The sequence below is a fragment of the Podarcis gaigeae genome (assembly GCF_964106915.1).
Source record: "Podarcis gaigeae genome assembly, chromosome: 9".
Lineage (NCBI taxonomy): Eukaryota > Metazoa > Chordata > Lepidosauria > Squamata > Lacertidae > Podarcis > Podarcis gaigeae.
The window spans coordinates 47791427-47807866 of record NC_139685.1 but is presented as its reverse complement, the minus strand read 5'-3'; the positions used below and the strand labels follow the sequence as shown (position 1 = coordinate 47807866).

Genomic DNA, 16440 nt, shown 5'->3' with positions numbered 1-16440 from the left:
AGGGGATAATCAATGACCCATCTACTGCAATGTGATCTTCCAAACATTAGGACGATTACCAAAGAGATTCAGGAAGGAGGGACAGTGGTAATATTGCTACAGTTAGCTGTAATATATATTGTAATAAAGTTTTTGGGGGTGATTGGCTGAGCTTCCCGTGGAAAATAGGAAGCTGCCTACCATGCCAGACTATTTAAAATTTATCCCAGTATTGTCTACTCTGGCAGCACTGGATCAGAGTCTGGCATTGGGGAACTGTGGCAGCGCATCTGCCTTACATGCAGGTTCCATCCCCAGGTTGGTGTCAGCTACATTCCTTCACTGATGAGGAATGAGAACACTGGCATAGAGAAAGAGCAGATAAGAATGGAATGCAGAGGGGAGGGAGAAGGGGCAAGGAGCAGCCATAACTTGATCTCTGGGCTTAGGGATAAGGGAAGGGAGAGCCAGAGTGAAAGTATGCAGCTTGTCAGCCCAGACAGTGACCCAGACCCAGGAATCCCGGCAGTGGCCTCTCCAAAATCTCGTAAGATCATGAGACTTTACGAGAAGTATGAAAAGAAAAGGAAGAGGACGTGGGGGTTTTCCTGTTGGGGAAAAAGGGGGCAGGGCTTAGTTCAAGCAACTGTGCTATCTGAGGATGATGGCAATTAGCTGAGTTCCGACCTGGTTTGTTTGTTTGAACAGTAAATCTGAAATAATTGACTGCCAGAGTGGTCTCACGTTTGTGGGAGAGACCCAGGCCATTACAGCTGGGCAGTGAATGACCCCTGTCTGAAACCATAGAAAACTACTATTAATGCAAAGAATGATTGCGTGGCGATTCCCCCCCCCCCTCAAGTTGGATAGAAATAAAGACACAGGACACCAGAATTTAAGGTTAATGGGCAAAAAATGGCCACAACTTTATTGATTACAGATAGGAGCAGTATTGGCTTTAGGCATTGGTCCTATCAGACTATCCGGTAAAGACCGGGAGGGGTTAACTCCTACAGGGGGAGCCCCTGAGATGCACATCCCTAGGTGCTCCCCGAGGGGTCACCGCTTGGGGGTGCACTTTAGGCTCTAGCCTCCGTAGGTTTCGGACGAGGCAACGCCCCCCCGGAATCCTTTATCGAACTACCCCTCAACATTTGGGGGAGGTGATGGCGCTCCCCCCAACTCATCAGCATAATAATACCCCTACCAATGCCTAACCGCCCAAAACAAAGGTGTTGTGACGTTTTGCTACGAGGTAGGCGAAAAAACCAAATGGCTTTAAAAACAATGCCAATTAGCCAAGTGGAAAAACTCCTACCAGGCCTCTTGCGGCGACCAACCGAGGTCCATAGCAAAGTCAGAGGGGAAAACCTAGAGGGCGGGTGGGTGGGAAACTGCAGCTGAATCGAAGAAGAAAAGGGGCGTTCTCGGGTCGCGCTGTCCTTAAATGCCCCAAGCCCTGGGAGTTTCACATAACCTGCTACCTGATCCCAGAACTTGTTGCATGCTCAGCAGCCCTGATATCATAGAGGTGTAGTGCAGAGAAAGCACAAGAGTAAAGAAAGAACCAATAGAAGATGCAGGGGACTGAAACATTTGGCATTGCAAATGTGGATTTGGTCTTCAGAACATGCCCAGATGGCTGGAATATGCCTGATAAATAGCAACAACAACAAAAACATGGTAGTATGCTGTTTAAGGGGTGGGGAAGCATATCTAAAGTTGGGCATATCTAAAGTTGCACATTGGATCTCAGCCATTTTCTTTATTAAATTTGTCATTATGGAATATTAAAGTTCACTGAGAAATTTCTGCACTCAGCTTATACCTGACCTTTCCCTTTGTCCTAAGCTATGTGTTAATTATTGGATTGTCCTTTACTTAATAAAAGACTTCATCCTATCTACTCAAAACATATCCAGAATCCTCTTTTAGGGTCTAGGAACCTAGATAAGAAGACTGCTAACTGCAAGGCAATATAGGAAATTAAATTTCATTGGTGCATTCATCCCTCTGTCCTTAATATATTTTTTTGCTTTAGGATATTAGATATTGTTGGTCATTGAGATATAGCTGTACATTTTATTATTGACTCTTTCCAGTTTTATTTAAATCCTAATCTCTTAAATCCCAGCCTCATGGTTGCATGAAGCTCCACCTCAGCCTTCGACAACCTAGTGTCTTCAAGATGGGACTGATGTGACTTGCAGTCCAGAACATCTGCGTGGCACTGAGCTGGCTAATGAAGGCTGTTCTGCTTTGTGCACCTGACTCACCAAGGTCAGTAGGACATTATGTGGCACTTTTGAATTTACGTGGGGATACACACATGAAATACAAAGGTCCATAAACGAAAACAAATTTGGGGGGAAATCCTATGTGAATTAAATAATCTGATGATTAGAGTTTACTCACTGATATTTTGCAGGTTTGTTATTGTTGCTGTTTTAACTATGCCACAAGTAGACAATGAAATTATGAAGTGTCATAGACTCTACAACCTTTTTCTGGAAAAGGACACCCTGTGTCTAAATTCAAGCAGCTTTCTCTTACTGTCAGCTTTCTGATCAGCTTCTTGAGAGCCTCTGTATTCTGCAAGAATCAACAGTAAAATGTTAAGTGTTCAGTCATTAAAAAATCATTTGATATTCATTGAAACACTATTAATCATCACACATTCATTTGGCATTCATGGGGCTGTCACACGGACTTCTCTAGGAGTTCAGTTATAATATGCATTAGCTAATGAGCATATAAAGCATTCCTGAATCAACATAGCAGCACAACATTTTTCTTATTTGCATTATTCATGTTCGGTAGATTTTAGGGTTGCAATAGCTGAGGCATACTTTTGGCTTTTCTGGGGGGGGGGGGGATTGAGGCAGCTGCTATCAATATATTTACTTATGAGAGCCCAACGATTTGTGTGTTAGCTAACAGCTGCCCTGCATGCCTGGAACTTTGCCATTTCAATGTGTTTCTGTTGTCAGAATTGAAGCAGAATGTACAATGCAGTATAGGTCTTTAGATCCATGAGTGCCTCTTTGTGGGCAGTCTGCTGTACATCATCAAGCTACTGATGCGATTTGCTTCTAAGTAAGAGGCACTTGCTTTCACAGTGCTAAAGAAATCTTTCAATATTTATGAATGTAGCAATCTGGCTTAATTGTGAAGAAGAATGCTTGTGTTTGCCCCCAGTTCTCTGATAATATAAGAAGCCTGATGTCCTTCGTTATGAAAAGCACATTCTGGATTCAGGCACATGACCCTTCCTGCTTGGATGTATCAACCGAATGTTTAGTGGTGACCTTTAGAAGCTGCCATTAATCCTTCATCTATGACTGGGGGGGGGGGGGGATAACGGCTATTGTGCTTTTGCTAACATTTTCTGTAACATTTTCTTTTCTCCTCTTTGTCTCATAGTGTGGCAGTGTTCCAGGAAAGTGTGCAAGTATGGGTCTTTCCAGACTGTCAATATTTTGGGGTGGAATTCAGACATATGCCAGCAAAGTCAGGTTCCATAATTAAAAGTTGATTTAGAGCAGAACAACTTCCCTGCACCCCCTCCCCGCAACCCTGTCCAGGCAAAAATAATTCCACACTTCTTGCAGTAAGGAAAGTGATAAGTAAACACCCTGGAGAGTATAGGATAATATTTTCTTAACACAACATCTCTGAACCTGCCTGCCAAAAAAAATATTAATATCTATATCAGAATGAACACCCAATAAATAGCACATTTTGTCTAAATCCCAACTTTTTGCAACCAAATCAGGAAGAATGTTCAGTTAAATAACCCATCCGGAACCAGCCTAATTCTACCTAGCTAGTAGGGCTCAGTATTTGGTTCTCATAATGCCTAATGAACAGAAAGCATTGCCATTTTCTCCAGGTTGTAAAACCTTTGCAGCCCATGCATCAATCAATAGAAGCCAGGACAATCTGGTTCAAAATAATTTTAATCACTACTTACAGAATGAGCTGGTGCCCCTTACCTTTCAGCTCTGCCTATCTTAGAACCTGCAAAATAAAAAAAAATTCCTTCCAGTAACACTTTAGAGACCAACTAAGTTTGTTATTGGTATGAGCTTTCGTGTGCATGCACACTTCTTCAGATATGCACACGAAAGCTCATACCAATAATAAACGTAGTTGGTCTCTAAGGTGCTACTGGAAGGAATTTTTTTATTTTGTTTCGACTATGGCAGACCAAGATGGCTACCTACCTGTAACTAGAACTATGGAAGGCACCACATTGAGCCGCATGAAAGTCCATCGACCATATCTGAAGAAGTGTGCGTGCACATGAAAGCTCATACCAATAACTAACTTAGTTGGTCTCTAAGGTGCTACTGGTAGGATTCTTTTATTTTGTTAGAACCTGCAGACACGATGAATCTTATTTTAGCAGAGACAGCATTATGTTTGACTGTCAGGAACCTTGCTTGAATTGTTAATGGGAAACCTACTTTAACCTATACAAAATATTCTTCTGCCTACTCAAAATAGTCATGATGTATTTGACATCAAGAAAAGCATACTCACCAACTTGGAACACCCCACAAAAACTCTCTGCCCACTCTAAGATTGTTGCTAGTGCCCGGACTACATTAAATCAATCAATCTTTCTTTTTTTAAAGCTTTTGAAATAACAATCTGACAGAATATTGTATGGAGGTTATTAAAGATAAAACCTAAGAAAAATGACTTTGGAAATATTTTTTATTATTTTGAAAATACACATTCATAGAGGCAAAGAGTAAAAATATAATTAAAGTGTGGAGGCTTATCTGTGTGACCTGAGCATGCTTATTTTCTTGTCTCGTTTTAAGCATCACAAAGATGCCAGGAACTGATCCTCTGCTCTTTCTTGTTCACAGGCAGCATTTTGTGTTGTTAACAACTCTATTTGGAAATGGCTCTTGATCTCAAAACAAAACGTTAGCATAGGAAAATAAGAGAAATAAATAATAATTACAACAACAACTGCCATATGGCTACATGATTACTTGCATTTTTTGGCATGCAGAATAAAAAATAAGACATTTCTAAATGTTTATTCACCTGAAGAGATTCAGACTGGCTAAACCTTCTAAACATCTGGGTATTTGTCTAAATTGGGGGTGGGGAACCTGTGGCTCTCCCAGTCTTCTTGAGCTATATGTCCCATCATCCCTCATGACTGACAATGCTGGATGGGGGTGATGGGAACTGGAGGCCAGCAACATCTCAGGAGTCACATTCCTTACTCCTGATTGAAATTATTCCAGCCCTCAGACACATTAGTGAGTACTACTTTTCACAGTTTTGGGGGACTACGTGAAGGGAGGGAACTGCGATAGTACCTGCTATCATGACTCCCGAAAGCAACATTTCAGAAGTTTTATGGAACAACTGAATAGACCCTATGTGCATGTCGCCTGCGCAGAAAACCTATACACATTCCATTTTATGCATATAGCTCTAGTCAGAACATCAGATGTGCAATCTCAATTTACACCCCACCTCCATGCATTTGTTGGAAGTGCAAAAAGTGCTGCTGCAGTTTTATTTATTATTTGGAAGATGTCTATGCCACCCTTTGGTTAAAAACTCCCAGGGAAAGCGTACAAAAAAGAGAATAAAAACAGCAACTATATAAATACTCCAAGAATAAAACAGCAGAAGCAGCAATTAAAACAGAGGCATAAAAAATTCAACAGAACAAACACAGTCATAATCTAAGCAAATTTAATTATATAATGAGATGTCCAGTGAGATTTTTAAAAAGTTGGCCTCAAAATAGCACCAGAGTTCATGCTACATGAAACTCTTTGAAGAAGGTATTCCAATAATATTCTCTTCAGGGCACAGTATCCAGAATGTCCCTCTTCCCAGTTACTTTTAACCATCATTTTGTAGTCAGACAAAACAGAGGTCAATGAAGAGTTTAGGCAAGCTCATAGGGTTAGGGGTTTCTCTTTCTTTGTGTGTGTTATAAAGCTTAGGTTTCCAATTGAACACAGTTCTAAGAAAAATCAATACAGGCACTTTGACAGACACAGGGGAACCATTGCAGCAACATATTTTCAAGGTATTGATATGAGAAGGTAGCACAGTGCAGGTAGTTTAAAGGTAAAGGGACCCCTAACCATTAGGTCCAGTCGTGACCGACTCTGGGGTTGCGGCACTCATCTCGCTTTATTGGCCAAGGGAGCCGGCGTACAGCTTCCGGGTCATGTGGCTAGCATGACTAAGCCGCTTCTGACGAACCAGAGCAGTGCACGGAAACGCTGTTTACCTTCCCGCTGGAGCGGTACCTATTTATCTACTTGCACTTTGAGGTGCTTTCAAACTGCTAGCTGGGCAGGAGCAGGGACTGAGCAATGGGAGCTCACCCTGTTGTGGGGATTCAAACCGCCGACCTTCTAATTGGCAACCCACAGCGCCACCCGCGTCCCAGGTAATTTAGGCCTGCACAAATGTGTGACCCACCAGCCATGGAGGACAGATATGTCAGATCATCACTGTATGGTTATGTAACCCAAGGTGGGAAAAGCAAATAAGAGGTGACATGATAGGGTTGTCATATGTCCGGAATTTCCTCGACATACTAGGAATATTGCACTCAAAAACAGTGTCCAGGCAGAAATTGGTAAAATAGCCAGGAAAAACTAGACGTATGTCAGCAGTGGGTTTTTTTTTACTGATTTTCTTTAAAAACAGCTAAAAAACAATTTTGCCGATTTTGCCAAAAAAAGTTCAACAATTTTGGGCAAAATTAGAAAAAGCTCAGCAATTTTTCACTTCTTTTTGAAATATGGAAACTCTCATGAAAGAATTGTATAAAACATGGCAAGGAGAAAGTAGAAATTTTGTCTTCCTCTCATAACACTGTCAGGTTTCAGTGAATTCCGATCCTCTACCCTCTCATGGCAGACAGCCAAGGAAGTAGACAAGGAAGCTCTTACCGAATCTATATTCAATCTTCACAGTGCCTCTGTATGCTGCCTCTTAGGTTAATGGTGTGGTCCAACAGAAGAAGGAGAAGAGGAGGAGGAGGAGGAGTTTGGATTTTCACTCCCCTTAAGGAGTCTCAATCTCCTTTCCCTTCGTCCCCCACAACAAACACTCTGTGAGGTGAGTGAAGCTGAGAGACTTCAGAGAAGTGTGACCAGCCCAAGATCACCCAGCAGCTACATGTGGAGGAGTGGGGAAGTGAACCCAGTTCACCCGGTCCACTGCTCTTAACCACTACACCACGCTGGCTCTTCCCCCCTTCCTTCCTAGCAACAGCACTTCCCCTTAAGGTGGCTGCCAGGGGCTAATTGTCTCTAAGTCCTTTGCTTTTCCACTTTCAATACATGCCGGGTTCTGGGAGAAGGGGGGTCAGAAATGCTCTCCAGTGATAATGTGTCAGCTGGCTCCTCTCGCTCTGTCTCCCCCTTCTCTTCTCCCAACATTCCCAACTCTTCTCTTCACCTATATCTGAGCTGTGACCTTCCTCAAACCACTGCTGTAATTCAATACTGCCTTCCTCTTTTCTGGAAGGTTCAGGAGGAGGAGGGAAGGTTTTCACCATTCCTCCTCAGTCTCATCCCCCTCAGTCCAGTCCCTGACCCACTAGAACGCTGAGCATCCAATGAAGCAGCATGTTGGAAGGTTGAGGATGTAGTTAAACTATGGAATACCTTCCCACAGATGGCCACTAACATGGAGGCGTGCATTATACAAATGCATAGAAGACTATCAATGGCCACTAGCCATGATGGCTATGCTCTCCCTCCGTAGTCAGAGGCAGTATTCTTCTGATTACTACTTGCTGGAAAACATAGGAGGGGGGAGTTCTCTTGTGCTCAGTTCTTGCTTGTGGGCTTCTCACAGGCATCTGGTTGCACTTTGAGAATAGGATGCTGGACAAGATTGGTCTGATCCAACAAGCTCTTTTCATGTGTTTATGTTTGTCTCTTTGGAGTATTCCAGGGTAGCAGCATGCTGAGGCACAAACCCTAGAGATCATGAGATGTAGTTATCCTAAGAGTTGCTGGATCCCACTTACCATAAATCTACCTTAGCATAGCTTAAAATAATGGTTACCACCAGAACATCCTGCTGCAATTCTGCTACCCCGGTCTGCTCTCGACAAATACTTTGTATGCTGCTCATGCCATGGTTTGGAAAAAAGGTATATATTTGGGGAAATCACAGCAGCATCCTGGAAATGTGGTTTTTCTTGAGCCCATGCTCAGATCTCTCTGCAGAGAGGTGACAATCTGCCTCATGCCTGCCACCCAAACTAATCCAAGCAAGAGACAGCCAATGGCAGCCCAAGCAAGGGACAACTGGGTATATGGGGCTGACAGTAGAAATGCCAATTAATACATTTCAAAATGTTCCAGTTGTTTCAGAAGGTGCTGAGCAGTTTAGGAAAGTGGACCATATGTTACGATATGGATGCAATGCAGCTGCAAACCACTAGTTTGAAAACAAAACATGATGGGAATGTTGGGACTGTCTGTGGGAAACAGTGGGACAGTCAGTTCACAGGGCAATGCACCAGAATTTGCTCAGAGTGTAATATGAGCTCTTCCTCTTGTGTATGTACAGGAAGTACAGGATGTCTTTGTCACTTGACTGCTGGAGTTTGAAGAGTACAGACACGTTTTCTGTAATGCTGCAAAGACAGAAATAAAAGCATGTAAATATGTTTCTCTCTATCTCCTTTCCCTGCCAGGGGGAGCAGGAGGGAGTGGGTGTGTTCTTCCCACGTTTGGGAAGAATCGCCTATCGAGACCTAGCCTGGATCTTGCTGGGGAATGCAGCCAGGGAGGTCAACAGGAGTCCAAGCCGGGTGCCTGGGAGAGTTGCCAGTTTCTCCCGGTAAAGGCTTGATTTCCGAAACCATAGAGGTAGAGCTCCAGGAGACTGGCATTGATGAAACCTTAGCTCCAGACAAGGTAAACTCAGACTTCAGGGGGCCTTTGGTGCAGTGCTGACAATGCCCCCCACCCCAAAACAGTCTCACCTACTGGGGCAGGCCTATGGAGGAAAGGGAGAGGCCAAGGGCTTAGAGATATCCTGTTCCCCAAAGCGACCAAACCCTGAAGCCAGACCTGTTGAATAGGAAAAGTTTTCTAAATCAGGGAAAGCCAATGTGGTGCCAACTTCCACCAGCCCCAGCCAGCATGACATTTGGCCAGGAATGATGGAACTCCAAAACATCTACCATACTTCTTACCCCTGCTTTAGATTGTGCCTTCTGCACAAGTATTGTACATGAGTGGAAGAGCTGGAAAAGCTATTGACTTGAATCCAAAACCACATCTGCTTGCTCAAGTCAATCCTGCTGAATTCTTTCAATTTCCCCATCTCACTGCAGCCATCACCCCGCCCTGCCCTGTCCCCTTGCCCCAGCCTACTTCATTCCACAGGGTCAGGAGTAGTTTCATGGGGACATAAGCACTGTAAGGGAAGGAAAAACCAGGAAAGTCTCACTGACCAAACAAAATTTCACTCTATGGATCTAACCCAAATAATGCTGATTACAACATTATAATGTGACATCTCATGTTTAGCCATAGAACTCTTAATATTACCAAATGTAACTTTAAAAAAAATCAAAATGCATTGTTTAATATCCCAAATTTTGCATAATTTATATCAAAACCAGTGTGTGATAAAATGATAGTCTATTGGAGATAGTGACTGAATCATTATCTTGGGTTTTTTTCTCCTTTAAACAAAATCAGAAGAGGGATATATTTGAAAAAGTGTTGTGTATGACTACCATCTAGCTGCTGGCATTTAAAATGTATTCTATTAATCTTATAATCATGAATCGCTCAGACACAATCAAATGAAAATTCAAACTCTCAGTCTCCTGTGCAGTTTATGTATCACTTTAGCAGATTTCCCTTGCTTTCACCCTAACCTTATGATTTCTTATTTCCCCACCGTTACAGAATCAATTAACACTTTGTGTGCCCTTTTTACTTCTCTAATGCACTGCAGGCAGTTTAGAAAGAGTTAAGTACAGAACTGACACTCTTCTATAATACGCCATTGTCTAAAGTCGATATAATTCATTTTTACTCAGAGGGAAGATTATAGAGCCACATTTTTTATATAGTGAAATTATATCTTTTAATAATACAAGCAGATGCAAAAGAAGAAGAAAAAAGAAATCCCTCACACTTCTGTTGTTGTTTTCTTAGTGTACCTCACTTTCTAATTTTTTGTTAATTAAATGTGCATTCTGTACCTTAGCTATACATGAAGTGAATACATTTAAAATGAATTTGCATCTTGGATAAAACACAAACTCTTTCCAAATGAAACATTTCAAGGTAGATTTGTGGGTGTAATTTTCTTATGTGGAAATCTTCTTGCCTAGAATTATTTTGTATATAATTTTCTTTTTGAGTCTTTTGTTTCACAATCTCTGGGGCTGCCATCTAAAGACATAAATGCTCCAGTACCCAACTTCAATTTTCCTAGAGAGATGTGTAGAAAAAATGAGAAATGCAGTATGAGTTGGAGAGTTGAGATAAATTAGACTAGAGGGAGATGTAAGGTATTAAAAAATGCTCTGACTGCAAAAAAAAAAAAAAAAGGTTCACAGCACTCCAAGTCCACCTTCAAACCTGACTCATGAGGAGGATATTCTTTTGTATAACCCTATCTCAGCACTGAAATCACCTTAGGCAAGCCACTAGTTTGCAGCTTCAGTTTAGTTTCAGCCTTTCCCCTTACATAAACTGAGTATGCAGGACTACCTGTAGCCTTATTAGGCTTTACCAACTGGTGGGGTCTGCATTGCTCCCAGGAGGGAGAAAGGAAGTCAAATGACACCGAGGTTGATTCAGAGAAAGAGTTTGTTCTGCTCTCCGGATAGCAGAAGGCACTTGCGTGGTCAGTTCACAGCAAGTCCAAAGAAATGAGAAATTTCATGCAGTATATATATCCTCCAGGAACCCTCTCGCCCCTTCCCCAGGAATTCAAGCACGTCAGCTTATACACGTAAGTTGACATCCACGACCATAAATAGTTATTCCTGTTCCGGCACTCTTGACCATAAAAGGTTGTTCCTGTTCCTATACTCTTATCTTGGGGCAGGAGGTCACCAACTCCTGGCGTCGTTCCCGGGTCTCTTATCAGACTTGACAAGGTCTGTGCGTCTTTGTGGTCTTTGTGGTCAGGATGTAAGATAAGACCCAGACATGCCATCCCTGCTCTACTGGAACTGGCAAGGCCACTCATTGCCATCACAGACTGATAAGGGAGAGGGCTTTGAGCACTTGTTTATACAGCTGGGTTTTCTGTTTATACTTTGACTCAAGCTCAAGTTTCCTGAGCTTGAAAAGCTCAGGTTAATGCATTTTAGAAATGTTCCCTTGGAGGAGGAAAAATGGGGATTTTGGGTCAGTTTCAAACTGACTGCACAGAAACCCATTCCTTAATACCTTACAAAGATGATGTAAACATTACTGATATATTGGACATGAACCATTTTAATATAGGGTATATAACTGATTGGTTTAATCCATGAGCAGCTACATAAATTCAATAACAAACATAAACTTACTGTTTAAAAGACAACACAAACAGGGAAAGGGGTGATAAGGGAAGATTCAAGCAAGCAAACTCAGGCAGCAGTTCCTAAATGGACCCAGTTGCTGAGCCAAGCTGATGGGATAGGCCTCATCCCCATCTCTTCCTCCGCTGCAACCAAACAGAATGGCTAACACTAAGTGATAGTTGAAAGATGGGAGGAACCAAATAGAGCTGGTTTCTCAGAAGAGCCAAAATACCCATAATGAACCACCACATTCATTTCTTCAACTCTCCGCTCATCTCTTCTGTGAAGCCGTTGGCTTAATCTCATCCAGAACAATCTTGAAAGTTTCTGGGGTTTATCAGGGAAGAAACACCACTGTTGCATCTGAAGCCCTGCCAGCTCCTCACAGTCCAGACAGACTCAAGTGGGCAGGTTTGCATTTTTTGCTACCATTCAGCAAATGGATTGGCAGATGATCCAGGGATCTTCCCAGAATAAGGCCCCAAAATAGGACATTTCAGGGATGGGGCATAGCAGGATTGGCATGGGATCCAGCCTTTGTCTGCTTTGGTACACCCCTCTCCTAAAATGCACTATTTCAGGAACTTCTGCTGACAGGATTCCTTCTGTTGAGTAATTAACAATCATCCCATGCCTTTGGTAGGTACAGTGTGGGCTTCTGAGGTGGAAGATCTCTCCCCTGGGTGGTGGAGCCTGGTGGTAGGGAAAAACCAGCAGTGTAGATTGGGTGTTAGGATTGTGCCTTTAGTCCAGCTCCTTAACACAAACAAATGTGACGTACATGCAGCTGCCTTCATCCGTTGTCAACGTCCACTCACACTTTCCTTCTCTTCTGCAGTTTGTTTTCTCCTTGTTCCTTCCATTTCCTCCCTTATTGTCTTTAACAACTCACTGTCTAAACTGAGATTGTAAACTCATCAGTGACCCACCTTTTGTTTATGCTGCTCCATAAAGTGCCACTTACACTGATGGTGGTATATAAAAAGTTAAGCATGCCTGTTCTTCTCTACTGCCTCTTTTTCCAATCCCACTAGAGGAATTTAGTTCATAGCTGTACGTAGTGTGTCCAGGCCTCTAGGAGCTGAAATGGGAAGTTCGCCCTAGTCAATCATCTTCCTACTCCACCACATTGGCATCAGGTTGTTGACATTTTTAAAGGGGCAGCTGGTAGCACAGCTGCATTAATACAGGCCACTGTGTCAGTCTGCCATCCTAATCAGATCGCACAATCAGTGTAACACCACAAAACATAATGTTGCAGTGGAGTTTCAGCTATTTTGTCTCTTCTCAATACATTGGTTTGAGCTGCAGGATCAAGTGTTCTGGATTTATTTGCATTTCATTTAATAATGATTTATAGCAGCATGTGGCAGCCTTAGTGATTCCTTTGTCCTTTTTTTTTTCCTTCCCTGAAAAAAATAAATGTCTATTTCTTCTGTCAATGCTTCAAATTGCTAAGTGGTCTAAAAGGCAAAGAGCATATTTGATTTTCAGTAAGGTATTTTTCTTTCCCATTCCCATAGCAAATTGCTAATGACAATTTCCAGAAAATGTATTCCTTACTCACTAACCTATTGTTAGTTGTGTCTTGATCTTGTGCCTTTGTCAGACAGAATTCATCAATAGCCAACATTCTTAAGAGGATGATTGTAATGGATGAATATTGCAACTGCCCAGTGCTGTTTTGTATTTATTCTATTTCAGAGAAACTGTCTGTACCATCTTCTAGAACTCGTATTATGCCTACAATCCAATATTCTTTATGTCCGTAAGTCCAATTGAAGATACCAATTCATATGCATATAACTTCGTTTGTTTGTGAGGGATGGGATTTCATTTTACATTACTAAAAAGCTAGGCATGATGTGGAAGATTCATGATGAGGAACTCCTGCAGTGTCTTGAAGTTTTGTTTTATTTTACTCATCAAAAGATCTACTTTGTGCCCTTCCTATCTGCATTTCCCCCCATTCTTTCTCTCCCATTAATGAGAAAATGAATTGTCTTCTTATGTGTAGGGTTATGCTTACCTTACTTTTGAGGTGGCGAAGCGGTGTCTGTGAGTGTCTTTTATTTCATTATACATATCATCTCACCTGTTGCCTGCACTCTGTAGCCTTCCTGAAGAAGAGTTTGGATTTGATATCCCGCTTTATCACTACCCAAAGGAGTCTCAAAGCGGCTAACATTCTCCTTTTCCTTCCTCCCCAACAACAAACACTCTGTGAGGTGAGTGGGGCTGAGAGACTTCAAAGAAGTGTGACTAGCCCAAGGTCACCCAGCAGCTACATGTGGAGGAGCGGAGATGCGAACCCGGTTCCCCAGATTACGAGTCTACCGCTCTTAACCACTACACCACACTGGCTCTATCCTGGGTGCCCATGCTTCAGCTAAAGCCTGGGGAAATACATCAGGAAGCAACTCCTCTTATCAACGGCAGAGGAAGCTGCTCGGGCGCCTGGGGCGGTGCACCCAGGGGCAGGGCAAGCCGTCCATAAGGATGGGGTGCATTGCGGGGCCTCCAGAGTCTGCCTGCCTCCTTCCACTCAGCCACCCTACAGCTGGGGGGGAGGTAGTGGGCAGATCGTTTGGGCAGCGCAGAGCCTGTACACGCCCAAGCCACCGTTTCTCTCCTAGGAGAGACACGTAGCTTGGGCATGCTGCAAGCCCCGCGGTGAGTGCCGCCCGGCATTATGTCACCCCATCAGTGGTGACACCTGGGGCGACCCGCCCCACCACACCCCCTTTCCTCCGCCCCTGCCTCTTATTGGGCTTTTTCTGATCAAGAAGTGTGCAGTCAAAGCAGTTCTACACAGAAATGTTTACTGCAGAGGAAAATACACCTACTTCTCTTGGCCACCTTCCAACAATAAGATATACTAAAATTCCACCAAACTGCTAAATAAATTCTGTGGCGCTTATTCCTCCTACTCTTCTTTATATATTTATCTTTTGATATCAAAAGAAGCTTAATAAAAAAACCATATGGTATTTTGAGAAGCATTAAATACAGAAGGATCTATTTAATACAATTCTTCAAAACAGCTGTATGATGCTGCTAATTATAGAAAATGAAAGCTAACCATGGCAGAGCCTGCTCACTGGTCTCCTGTGTTGAATTGATTCATGTCTTTTGTGTCCATCCCCAGAACAGTCAAGTGTTAAAAAGCAAAAGTTTTATTTTTAAGAAATCACATTTGCCAACACCTATACGGAAGTGAAAAATTAATACTCAGAAATTCAGTGTAATCTAGCCACAAACACTTCTTTATGTAGCATGGGTCATGAAGAGTCGGACACGACTAAATGACTAAACAACAACAAAATGCCTTTATGAACTGGCTCCCTGCAATTGCTACTGACACTGCAAGGGACCTTGTCAATTTTACTTTCAGTTGGCATTCAAACATAAATTGGGCGCAAAACTCATCTGTTGTCTGGGCTAACATGATCAAATTTTAGCACAGAGAAATATGCAGCAATACAGCACAAAAGACAATTAACACCTCAGTCCTAAGATTCCAAGGAAATGTGTTGATAATCTCAGTCTTGGACCATGAAAGAGCATTTAAGATCTATGTGTATATTGCAGAGCTTTTGTTTTAGCTGAAAGAATACCTTGAGCTATATCTGTCAGGCCGCTTTTGAAACTTAATAGGGTTTTTTTTTTAAAAAAAGAGTTTGCAATGTTGTAAGGTAAAGGTAAAGGTACCCCTGCCCATACGGGCCAGTCTTGACAGACTCTGGGGTTGTGCGCCCATCTCACTCAAGAGGCCAGGGGCCAGAGCTGTCCGGAGACACTTCCGGGTCACGTGGCCAGCGTGACATCGCTGCTCTGGCGAGCCAGAGCCGCACACGGAAACACCGTTTACCTTCCCGCTGGTAAGCGGTCCCTATTTATCTACTTGCACCCGGAGGTGCTTTCGAACTGCTAGGTTGGCAGGCGCTGGGACCGAGCAGCGGGAGCGCACCCCGCTGCAGGGATTCGAACCGCCGACCTTTCGATCGGCAGGTCCTAGGCGCTGAGGCTTTAACCCACAGCGCCACCTGCGTCCCCTTGCAATGTTGTACATGCATGTAAAGGCTCATCAGATTATGCCTTTTTATACATATTTTTTAATTGCAAAGAACCAATATGTGAAGGGACTCCAGTCACAAAGAGCACTTACATGCATCCAGCAGCTGACATGTGACTTTTACAGAAACTGTAGCAAATGCATGGGCATTGTGTGTTTCACCAGCATGAGTGTGGGTTGTGGTTTGGCTCCCCACTGCCTCATGTATGCATTGTACATATAGGTAACATGAGAAATGGACCACTAAAATGTCTATTTCTTTCCCTTTTATTAACAAATTGTCTTTCTGTTTCTTTCCCTTTTACGTGGTGTCCTGAATATTTTAATCCCTTGAAATCAAAATTGTTTCTCAAAAAATAACAACAAAATATTAAGCAGGGGTAGGCAACCTAAGGCTTGGGGGCCAGATGTGGCCCATTCGCCTTCTCAATCTGGCCTGCGGATGGTCCGGGAATCAGCTTGTTTTTACATGAGTAGAATATGTCCTTTTATTTAAAATGCATCTCTGGGTTATTTGTGGGGCATAGGAATTCGTTCATTCCCCCCCCCCAAAAAAATAGTCCGACCCACCACATGGTCTGAGGGATAGTGAACTGGCCCATGGTTGAAAAAGGTTTCTGACCCCTGATATTAAGCTTTAAACGCTGAATTGCAAGAGCACTAGGATGTTCTGGAGCTCTCTGCTGGCTTTGGCTAACAGGAGAACTGCTCTTTGTTGGCTGTCCAAAGAAAAAGTCATTTTCTATGCACCACCACATGGGAATAATTTGTGCTCCGAAGTCCTGAGTGTAATTGTTCTAAGATACAACATAAAAAAATTCCTACGCTA

At 42.8% G+C, this 16440-nt stretch overlaps 1 long non-coding RNA gene across 1 annotated transcript in view; it reads left to right on the top strand.

Moving 5' to 3' along the window:
* Nucleotides 1-222: 222 nt before the first annotated feature.
* Nucleotides 223-16440, top strand: part of LOC310852594 — a 59427-nt gene continuing 43209 nt past the window's right edge. Inside the window, exon 1 of the long non-coding RNA XR_014568301.1 lies at nucleotides 223-575. This is a non-coding gene — a long non-coding RNA (uncharacterized lncRNA). The remainder of the gene's footprint in view (nucleotides 576-16440) is intronic.